At 35.8% G+C, this 12074-nt stretch overlaps 2 non-coding genes across 2 annotated transcripts; both read left to right on the top strand.

Moving 5' to 3' along the window:
* Positions 1-3542: 3542 nt before the first annotated feature.
* On the top strand, positions 3543-3661 carry LOC143726450 (5S ribosomal RNA). Its single transcript, XR_013198697.1, has one exon. It is a non-coding gene; the product is annotated as a 5S ribosomal RNA (ribosomal RNA).
* A 6382-nt stretch (positions 3662-10043) lies between these two features.
* Positions 10044-10162, top strand: LOC143726233 (5S ribosomal RNA). The gene has a single exon (XR_013198486.1). It is a non-coding gene; the product is annotated as a 5S ribosomal RNA (ribosomal RNA).
* Positions 10163-12074: the final 1912 nt, after the last annotated feature.

Consider the following 12074-nt stretch of genomic DNA (forward strand, 5'->3'; position numbering starts at 1 on the left):
TGTTTGAATGCTGACTTGCTAAAAGAAGAGGCATACAAAGAAAATATCAGAAAATGCATAAATTATGAAATGCAAAACTCATTATTTGATGAAGATGTATGTGAGTGGTGGGAGAAAATGAAAGAGAAAATCAAAAAAAGGAGTATTAGATATGCAAAGCAAAGGAATTTTATGAGAAGGAGTAAAGTTGAGGCAATGGAAAATGAATTGAAGAGGGAAGCAGAAAAAATAGGAAGAAATCCAGAGCAAGATACAGAGCGTTTTATGCAGTTAAAAGCAGAAATAGAAGAGTATGAGAATGAGAAAAGTAAGGGTGCAATGATACGGAGTAGAGCGCAGTATGCGTTAGAGGGAGAAAGAAGCACAAAGTTCTTTTTAAACTTAGAAAAGAAAAAACAGAGGAAAAAGCATATAACAGAATTGGAAAACGAAAAAGGTGATAAGATTACTGATTATGTGGAGATAATAAGTGAAGTAGAAACGTTTTATAAGGGACTATTTAAGAAAGAAGGGGTAAAACAGGAATGTGTAGAGGGAGTTTTAAATACTGTGAGTGCAAGGCTAAGTGAAGTGGAGAAAAACGAATGTGATAGAGACATAGGTATCGAAGAAATAAAAGAAGCAATAAAACAGACAAAGAAAAATAAAAGCCCAGGCTCAGACGGATTAACACACAAATTTTATAAGGCCTTAATAGAGACTGTAGCACCAATATTGTGGAAGGTTTATAGAAGTATGGAAGAGGGAGGGAAAATGCCTGAGTCTATGGGGCTAGGAGTAATCACAATACTATATAAAAATAAAGGAAGTCCAATGAAGCTAGAAAACTATAGACCATTAACTCTTTTAAATACTGATTATAAAATACTGACAAAAGTATTGGCAAATAGGATAAAAGAGGTTGTTGGGACAATAGTTTCGCCAAGCCAAGCTTATAGTATAAAGGGAAGAGACATCACGGATACAATTTGCACAATAAGGGACATAGTAGAAGGGATGGGGAAAGATGGAAAAGGGGGATTCATTTTATCTATAGACTTAAATAAAGCGTTTGACAGGGTGGAACATAGCTTTATAGAACAGACAATGGGGAAATTTGGGTTTGGGGATAGGATGCAAAAGTGGATAAAATTAATATATGAGAATGCTAAAAGTTGTGTTAAAGTTAATGGGATATTAACTGACCCCTTCCCGTTAGAGAGGTCAGTTAGGCAAGGTTGTCCGCTGTCAGCATTATTGTACTCAATAACAGCCGAGCCGCTGGCGACACTCATCAAAAAAGATGAAGAGATAAAAGGTATCCAAATACCAAATGGGGGATTGAGTGTAATACACCAATATGCAGATGACACTACGTTTACGGTTAGGGACATAGAGAGCATAAATAAAATTAGGAAACAGATAGAAAAATATGGGAAAGCGTCATGTGCAAAAATAAATGTGGAAAAATCTGAAATAATGAGTATAGGAGGAGTGATGGTTGAAGGGGCAGATGTTCCATTTAAAATAACGAAAGACTTTATAAAAATTCTAGGGGTAAATATAGGAGAGAATGCAAAAGAGGCAAGAGATGCAACATGGACGGGAGTGCTAAACAAAATCAAGCAAGTGTTACAGTTTTGGAGACTAAGAGAAGTATGGCTAAGAGGCAAGGTGGTGGTGGTTAATTCTTTATTGTTAACTAAATGTAATTATGTGATGGAAGCAATTGACTTACCGGACTGGATGTTAAATGGAATAAAAGAGGCGGTGAATATTTTTGTGTGGGGTGGGAAAGGAGTGAAAATATCAGCAAAAACATTAATAGCAGATTACAGTGAGGGGGGTTTGAAGTTGATAGATTTAAATGTTAAAAGGAACGCAGTAAGAGTTAAAACAATAAAAAAGTATTTATGTGGCAAAATAGAATATGGATGGAAGGGGTATATGAGAAAATATCTAAATGAAGGTGGAGGTTGTGGTGAAGAAGGTGTGTTCATGGTGTTAAAAAAGCCAATGATTGAAAAGTTGCCTTTATTTTATCAAGAAGTGTTTACTGCATGGGCTGAGTTTGTGGTGAATGTACAATATGAATGTGAAAACATAAACCAAGTACACAATCAGCCGATATTCCTGAACCCAAGAATAAGGAGAGGAGGGAAAATGCTCTACAACAGACTATTCATGAGAGCGGGGGTAAGGAAAGTAAAAGACTTAGCATATGAATATGTGAAAGGTTTTTTGCCGAATAGGGCGATATTTGATTGTGTGGTGGGGTGGGATGATGAAATTGAGAAAGCAAAAGTGGATGGTGAATGTGAAAACATTAAAAAAAGCTTGCCGGAAAAGTGGGTAGAAGGGATTGAAAGAGAAATTACCAAAGTGGGAGATTGGGGAATGCCTGAAATGTATATTGTGGAAAACGAGAGAAAAAAGTTATTGTGGGAGGTAAATGTGAAAACGATATACAAAATAATGGTGAAAAAGGAAATAAAAATGCCTGCATCAGAGGCGGTATGGCCTAGAGTTTTTCCTGGCCTGAAAGAAAAGACAATATGGAGAAACTTAAATGTAAAATATAACGGATTAGACTGTGAGAATTTTGACTTCAAACTGAGACACAACAGAATATACACGAAAGTGGTTATTCATCAAATAAACAAAAATGTGAGTAGAGAATGTGACATGTGTGAGACAGAGCCAGAAACTCTGATGCATATTTTCTTTGAGTGCAAGGAGCTTGAGGAGTTCCATGCAAAAATTAAAAGACTGATAAAAGATGGAACGGGAAAAGATGTAGCAGGGGATGAGTGGAAAAAACTGTTTTTATTTGGTGAAAGTACAAATTATAAGGATAAGATGGTGAATTTATGGAATTTAATTTTGAGTAATGCAAGGTATGCAATATGGCTGAGGAGGAATATGGCATACTTTGATAGAAAGAAAGTGGATGTGAGTGATGTTTTCAAGAGTATTGTTAGAAAGAATGTGTTTACAATGTGGAAATACCTAAGCAAAGATGAATTTGAAAGAGCATTTGTAGAAGAAAGTGGATTTATAAGTATAAAAGAAGGCTTAAGTTTAAAATTTTGAAAAAATGATTATTTTAGTTGGGTAAAAAGTTTTTTTTGGTTTTGTTTGAATGATGTAATATGACGTAAATTCAAAGTTTATGATGTATATACAAAATGGACCGAATATGCAATGAGTTTGAGAATGTTAGGTATGAAATATGAGTTATGTAAATATTATTTTTGTACTTTTTGATAATAAAAAAAAAAAAAAAAAAAAAAGGCACGCCCGATCTCGTCTGATCTCGGAAGCTAAGCAGGGTCGGTCCTGGTTAGTACTTGGATGGGAGACCGCCTGGGAATACCAGGTGCTGTAAGCTTTTTAAAAAATAAAATAAAATAAAAAAGAGTCCCTGAGCTTCAAAAAGCCTTAAAAAGTCTCTGAGATTCTTCAGAAAGCATTAAAGAGTTTGAGTTTTTTCAAAAGTTCTTCTTAGTTTTCTTCACTAATGGTCTAACCTTTTAAATAGCCCAATTTTGGCAGCAGTTTTCGTTTACGGCCATACCACCTTGGGCACGCCCGATCTCGTCTGATCTCGGAAGCTAAGCAGGGTTGGGCTTGGTTAGTACTTGGATGGGAGACCGCCTGGCAATACCAGGTGCTGTGAGCTTTTTAAAAAAAATAAAAAAAATAAAAAAGAGTGCTTGAGCTTCAAAAAGCCTTAAACAGTCTCTGAGATTCTTCAGAAAGCATGAAAGAGTTTGAGTTTTTTCAAAAATTCTTCTTAGTTTTATTCACTAATGGTCTAACCTTTTAAATAAGGCATGGTTAGTACTTGGATGGGAGGCCGCATGGGAATACTAGGTGTTGTAAGCTTTTCTAAGAAAAAAAAAAAAAAGAGTCCCTGAGCTTCTTCAAAAAGCCTTAAACAGTCTCTGAGATTCTTCAGAAAGCATGAAAGAGTTTGAGTTTTTTCAAAAGTTCTTCTTAGTTTTCTTCACTAATGGTCTAACCTTTTAAATAAGGCCTGGTTAGTACTTGGATGGGAGGCCGCATGGGAATACTAGGTGTTGTAAGCTTTTTTAAGAAAAAAAAAAAAAAAGAGTCACTGAGCTTCTTCAAAAAGCCTTAAAAAGTCTCTGAGATTCTTCAGAAAGCATGAAAGAGTTTGGGTTTTTTCAAAAGTTCTTCTTAGTTTTCTTCACTAATGGTCTAACCTTTTAAAAAGCCCAATTTTGGCAGCAGTTTTCGCTTACGGCCATACCACCTTGGGCACGCCCGATTGGTACGTTCCAGGAAGTGTTTGGTCTCAGTGGGGTGGAAGAGGTTCACCCAAAAGTTTTGTGTTTTGTTTTGCGGTTTTGTGTATGTTAAATAAGTGTTTTTGTTTAAGTTTTTCGTATTAGTTTTTGTATTTGTCCTCCCAACAGCTTAGCTGATTGGGAGGGATTGAGTTTTTTTTTTTTGGAGAAATGGACGGACAAACGGCTATGGATAAGGACTTGGCACGAGAAACACGTCGGAGAAAGGAAAATGGACTGGACAAAGGACAACGAGAAAAGGATTACCCTGAAAAGAGAAACAGAAGAAACTACACGAAGGACGCAACGATTGTGATTGATTTGATGGAGGTAGAGGACGGGAAGGCGGAGGATATTATAAAAGCATTGACGGAGAAGGTGGATGTGACGAATATACTAGCGATAAGACCAAAAATGATGAAGGAATATGAAATTAGATTTGAGAAAGAGGACGATATTGAGAAGCTGGATGATGGACTGATAATAAAAGGAAAGATGTGTGAAATTAAAAAATTGAATAATAAGGACTTGGTTGTCTCTTTCATGCATCTGCCTGCTTATCTGGAGGATGACGTAATCCTGCAAAAGCTGGAAGGATGGGGGGTAACTCCCATTTCACAGATTAAAAGAAGATTGTACACAGGCACCAGCATAGAGGATGGAACCAGGTACATGAGAGTACGCTTCCCGAAAGAAGTGCATTCTTTGCCCTACAGCATGAAAGTGGAAACGGAAGAGGGTCCTCAGTATTTCAGAGTGATACATAGCCAGCAGATGAGAACCTGCAGGTTGTGTATGAGCACTGAACATATGATGAAGGACTGTCCGGAATTCAAATGCTTTAAATGCGAGGAAAAGGGCCACTTCGCGAGGGACTGCAAAGCGGAGAGGTGCCTGGGCTGCAAGCTTGTGTTGAGCAGGTGTGAGTGCGACGACGGAGACCAACAACAGGAGGAAGAACTGATGAGCGGGCAGATGCATGAGGCAGACAGAGAAGAGAAGCAACGCGAGGGCATGGAAGGAACGCCAAGAGAGGAGATTGTAAGCGCGGATGTTGAGGGCATAACGGAACGGAGTGGACTAACGATAGACAATGAGGAAACGGAGGAACGAATGGAAGTAACTGGGACTTTGCAAACTGAACTGGAAAAGATAGAGGAGCAAGATCAAGTCACGGAGAAAGAAAAAAGGGACAAAGGAAGTGAAAACATGGACGACGGTGGTACAAAGGGAATAACAAGTAAAAGAAGAAGGACAAGTAAGGTAATTCCAAATTTAGATAAAGCAAGGAAAAAAGTTTCTTTTGAAAAAAGTGATGAGAAACAGGACTGTGGAGAAAATGTAAAGGAAGGAGAGGAAATGAACTGAAAGAATGGGGATTTTTAATTTTTTTATCTTTTATTTTATTGTGCTGACTATTGTGACTTTTAATGCAAGAGGTTTAATGAACTGTGTGAAATTTGAAAAAGTGAAGGAAATGTGCAAAGAAGAGGATATAATTTTATTGCAAGAGACAAACTGGAAAGATAATGCAATGGAGGATTTTAAAAGAAAATGGGAAGGGGAATTATTTTTTAATAATAAAGAAGGGAAAGGAGGTGGAGTGGCATTGTTAATAAGAAAAGACAGAGGTATTAAGGCAAAATTGATATATAAGGACATAAAAGGGAAATGCATGGCTGTAGAAATTAAGATAGAAGAAGAAGATTTTATTTTGATAAACGTACATGCTCCAAATGACCAAATGGAAAAGAAAATGTATTTTAATGATATATCTAGAGTAATGAAAGAATGGAAGAAGGTAATAATTGGGGGAGATTTTAACACTGTTTTTAGTAAAATGGACATGGTGAATGGAATGATTTTTAAGTCGGATGTGGGTAGAAAGAGTTAAAGTTATTGATGGGAGGAAAAAATATGATGGACGTGTGGAGGGAGAGGAATGAAAAAAAGAAGGAATTTACAAGAAGGCAGCTGGTGGGGAATTTTATGTGTCAAACCAGAATAGATTCCTTTTTAAACACCAGGAATTTAGAACATTTTATTGATGGGATTTTTTATAAAGAAACCACTTTAAGTGATCACAAAATGGTATTAATGAGACTAGATTTTAAAAGAGAAAGGAAGGGATCAGGGGTTTGGATTTTAAACACTGATGTCTTAAAGGAAGAGCATTTTAAAAAAGGGATAGAAAACATTTTAGATGAAGGAAAAAAAGACTTGATGTACATAGAAGATAAAAGACAATGGTGGGAAAACATGAAATATGAAATTAAGAAATACACAATAAACTACTGTAAGTTGTTACAAAAGGTGAAAAGAACAGAGGAGGAAGAAATAAGAGAAACGCTAAGAAAAGAGTTAAACAAAAATGAAGTAAACGTGCAAAGAGTACTTGAAGTTGAGGACAAATTGAAGAAAATAGAAGAGAAGAAATACAAGGGGGCGATGTTAAGAAGTAAAGCAAAATGTACGGTGCAAGGGGAGAAATGTAACAAATTCTTTTTTAATCTTGAGAAAAGCAAGGGGAGGGCAGAAATAATTAAGGAAATTAAGATTAAAGAAGGACAAGCGGTTTTAAACACAGAAGGGATTTTGAAAGAAATAAGCCAGTTTTATGAAGAACTTTTTAAATCAGAAGGAGGAGATGAAGAAAAAAGGAATTTTTTAATTAAACAGGTAACAAAAAAAGTCAGTGAGACAGATAAGGGGGTTTGTGAAAGAGAAATAACAACAGAAGAAATTATACAGGCCATAAATCAGTTAGGAGTAAAGAAAAGCCCAGGAATAGATGGAATTGGAAATGAGTTTTATAAGATTTTTAAGGAAAAAATTAGCATAATTTTAAAAGAAATCTATGGAGAAATTTTTAAAAAAGAAAGAGTACACCCAAGAATGGGACTGGGATTAATGAAAATCATTTATAAGAGAAAAGGAGACAAAACGGAATTGAAGAATTATAGGCCTATCACAATGTTAAACACAGATTTAAAAATTTTAGCCAAAGTTTTAGCAAACAGATTAAAAGAGATAATGCCGGATATAATTGAAACTAACCAGGCTTACGGAGTTAAGGGGAGGGACATTGCGGATATCACAAGCAGTATAAGAGATATAGTGGGATATATAAAAGAAAAAGGAAAGAGCGCATATGTAATAAGTATGGACTTTGAGAAGGCTTTTGACAGAGTGGAACGAGGGTTTTTAATGGGAATTTTAAAACAATTTGGGTTTGGAGAGAATTTTATCAAATGGATTTCAGTTTTATACAGTGATATTTTAACAAAAGTAAAATGTAATGGTTTTTTAACGCAACCTTTTAAAGTTTTAAGATCAATCAGACAAGGATGTCCACTGTCCGCACAGTTATATTCTTTGGTGGCAGAACCTTTAGGGCTTTTAATAAATAGAGACAAAGAGATAAAAGGGATACAATTTGAAGGAAGAAAAGAATTAACTCCAATTTTTCAATATGCAGATGATACGACAGTTGTGGTGGAAAATAGGGAAAGCATAAAAGAAGTGATGAGAAAAATAAAATGTTATTGCGAAGGCTCAGGGGCAAAAATAAATTAGGAAAAAACAATATATATGAAGTTTGGAAGGACAGAGAGTTTAACAGATGTTTTTAAATTTAAGGAAGTACAAGAGATGAAGATTTTAGGGGCAATTGTAGCAAAAAATGAGAAGGAAGCTATTGATAATATGTGGGAAGAGACATTGGGAGAAATGGAAAGAAGATTGATTTTTTGGAGAAATAGATTTTTAAGTTTGAAAGGGAAAATTTTAACTGTAAACAGTTTAATGTTATCAAAGATGTGGTATAAATTGCAAGAAATGTCATTACCAAACTGGGCTTTTAAGAGAATAAAAACGATTGTTTTAGAATATTTATGGGATAAAAAGCCTTCAAGGGTAGCGTATTATACGCTCATAGGAAAACCGGAGGAGGGAGGGATGGGACTGGTGGATGTGGAACTGAAAATGAAAAGCATGAGGGTAAAAGTGGTAAAGAAGTACTTGGATGATAATAATAGAGCTGATTGGAAGGAATTGATGGTATTTTATTTAAATAAATGTGGGAATTTTAACCTGGGGGAAAACACTTTATGGATGAAGATAAAAGCTGGCATGATGGAGGGAATTCCACAATTTTATAAAGAGGTTTTAAATGCTTGGAGGCTTTTTTTGACAGAGGTGGATTTTAATCCAGAAGGGAGGGAAATGATTTTAAATCAACCTTTTTTTTTAAATGACAAAATAAAGATAAATGAGCGTGATATCTATTTTAAGAAATGGATGCAAGCAGGCATTGTAAAAGTGAGGGATATTTTATGGGAGTGGAAGGAGGGATTTTTACCACTACAAGTGATAAAGGATGCGATGGAGGAGGAAAAGGAAGACTATAATGTGATCAGTTTAAAAAAACAATATGAAGATGTTAAAAAAGCAATCCCAGGTCAATGGTTAGAGGAGGTCAACAATAATGATGGAAAAGAAAACAAAATGACGGTGTATCTAAAATGTAAAGACAAGAAGGTGGATTTTAATATGGGAACTGTGAAAATGTTTTATGAGTTTTTTAGAAACAGAGTTTTTAAAAAACCAGGGGCTAATGAGGTTTGGTTAAGGAATTTGAATGGAATTGAAGAAAAAGATGTCTGGAAAAACAGAGCATGGAGTTGGTTAGATGTAGGTTTGGAATGTTTGGATTATTTTATTAGACAAAATGTGATATATACTGAAATGAGATTGTGTATAATGAAAAAAGAAAGTAATGCACAATGTAAAGTGTGTAAGAAGGAAGATGAAGGGATTTTACACTTGTTTTTATATTGTGAAAAGCTTAATTTTTTTTTTAATGAACTGAAAGATTTTATAAAAGAATTAAGAGGAAAAGAAGTGGTTGCTGAATGGGATACATGTTTTATGTTGGGAATGGCAGAAAAAAATGTAAATAAGAAGCTTGTGAATTTGTGCTTACTACTGGCGAAGAAAGCAATATGGAAAAGAAGGAACATAGCAAAAAACAGAGATGTTGTTTTAGATCTATGGGGGCTTTTTAAACCGATGGTAGATGATTATGTGGAAATATTGTACAATTATTTTAAAATGGAGAGCAAAATGGGGGAATTTTATGGAATTTTTAACAAGGATGTCATGTGTGTTTTTAAACAAAAACACTTTTACTTGCCAAAGTATTGAACAAGATGGAAATGTATAAATATATAATGATGTTTTTTATGTAAAGCAATGATAAAAAATTTAATAAAAAAAAAATAAAAAAAAGGCACGCCCGATCTCGTCTGATCTCGGAAGCTAAGCAGGGTCGGGCCTGGTTAGTACTTGGATGGGAGACCGCCTGGGAATACCAGGTGCTGTGAGCTTTTAAAAAAAAAAAAAAAAAGAGTGCCTGAGCTTCAAAAAGCCTTAAACAGTCTCTGAGATTCTTCAGAAAGCATGAAAGAGTTTGAGTTTTTTCAAAAGTTCTTCTTAGTTTTCTTCACTAATGGTCTAACCTTTTAAATAAGGCCTGGTTAGTACTTGGATGGGAGGCCGCATGGGAATACTAGGTGTTGTAAGCTTTTTTAAGAAAAAAAAAAGAGACCCTGAGCTTCTTCAAAAAGCCTTAAAAAGTCTCTGAGATTCTTCAGAAAGCATGTAAGAGTTTGAGTTTTTTCAAAACTTCTTCTTAGTTTTCTTCACTAATGGTCTAACCTTTTAAATAGCCCAATTTTGGCAGCAGTTTTCGCTTACGGCCATACCACCTTGGGCACGCCCGATCTCGTCCGATCTCGGAAGCTAAGCAGGGTTGGTCCTGGTTAGTACTTGGATGGGAGACCGCCTGGGAATACCAGGTGCTGTAAGCTTTTTAAAAAATAAAATAAAATAAAAAAGAGTCCCTGAGCTTCAAAAAGCCTTAAAAAGTCTCTGAGATTCTTCAGAAAGCATGAAAGAGTTTGAGTTTTTTCAAAAGTTCTTCTTAGTTTTCTTCACTAATGGTCGAACCTTTTAAATAGCCCAATTTTGGCAGCAGTTTTCGCTTACGGCCATACCACCTTGGGCACGCCCGATTTTGGTACAGTCCAGGAAGTGATTCAAGGTAGTAGAAGAGAGAGGCTCTTCAAGCATTATTTTGTTTTATTTATTTTGATTTAACTGGAAAAGTGGTGAAGTAGTATTATCCTTTGCTGAGAAGTTTTACTGAAGCCCCAAACAGTGATTACTGTTTGGGGTTTAAGACTTTGGGAAGGATGGATTTAATGGTACAAACACACGGACAAGGCAAACGAGTCAAGATGGATGACAAGGACGACGATGATAGGATTACAAATATGGATGAAAGAAACACAAAGGAGGACTTTGGGGAGACATCATGGGCAACAGTGGTTTCAAGAGGAAAGCAGCAAAGGAACATTAGTAATTTAGAAAGGACAACGGATCTGCAATCAACTAAAGGTACAGAAAGTGCAAAAGGAACAGAGGAAAGCAGATTGAGGATTTCACAAAGACAAGAAATGGTTAACAGACTTAAAAAACAAGTAAGATATCAAAGACAATATAAGAAAGAAGCGACATTAACCCTGATTTTGGAAGACATTGAAACTACAACAATAGCAATGATAATCAAGGCAGTGGAAAATGAAGCTGGAATTGGCAAACTCATTGGGTTAAGGAGAAAACTAAACAATGAATTTGAAATGACCATGGAAGATGAGAGAGACTGTGAAGGTTTGCTGGATGGGATGATGATTAATGGACAAAAATGCGAAGTGAGGAAGCTGTGTGCCATGGAAAGAATGGTGTCTTTTTTGAATATGCCAAGTTATATTGAAGATGAAGACATCGTTAATAAGCTGATCATGTGGGGTGTTACTCCCATCCTTCCTATAAGAAGAAGGTACTATCCAGGGACTACGGTAGCAGATGGAACGCGTTTTTTAAAAGTTAAGTTTCCGAAGGAGGTGACATCTTTACCGTACAACACCAAATTTATGACAGAGGAAGGAGCACAGTTTTTTAGAGTAATACATGACCATCAAGTAAAGACGTGCAGGATTTGTGCAAGCACGGAACACCAGAAGAAGGATTGCACTTTATACACGTGCAGAGATTGTCTTGAGCAGGGGCATTATGCGCGGGACTGTAAAGCACCGCGGTGCCAAGGCTGCAGAAAGGCAATAAAGAAATGCACATGTGAGAAGGATGAAGAAAGAAGTGAAGAAGAAGGAATGGAGATACAGGAGGAGAGTGGAGACGCTGCAAGTGAAGGGAGTAATGAAGCGTCGGAGCAGGAAAAAAGAGTTGAAGTTGAACAAAATGAAGATGAAGATGAAAGTCAGGATGAAGAGACCGACGCAGAGAACGAAAACCTAACTAAGGTGGATTTACTTGAAAATCGAGAGCATGCGGAGGACAGTGAACAATATGATAAAAAAGGACAAAGTGAAGAAGGACCGGAAGACAAAGAAACCAAGATATTGAGTGAGGTAAGAGAAGGAGAAATGGGTGAAAGGAGCAATGGAGTTAAAAGTAAAGGGAAAGTAAACTTGAGCAGAGGTACAAAATCAAAACTTAAAGATGCAAGTATAAACATTGAACAGGTACTGAAAAAACAAAAGATAAGAAGAGAAAAATTAATGGGGAAGATAGAGAAGGAGAAAGAGAAGAAAAGAGAATTAAGACTTGCATTACTAGAGGAAGTTAACAAATGATTGTTGGTTGGATTTTTGTATTTTCTTGTTTATTTTGTATTTTTTTTTTTTTTTTTTTTATTATTAT

Source organism: Siphateles boraxobius, unplaced genomic scaffold (genome assembly GCF_051911475.1).
Source record: "Siphateles boraxobius isolate OS27281-9 unplaced genomic scaffold, OSU_SipBor_1 77, whole genome shotgun sequence".
In the NCBI taxonomy this organism is placed as follows: Eukaryota; Metazoa; Chordata; class Actinopteri; order Cypriniformes; family Leuciscidae; genus Siphateles; species Siphateles boraxobius.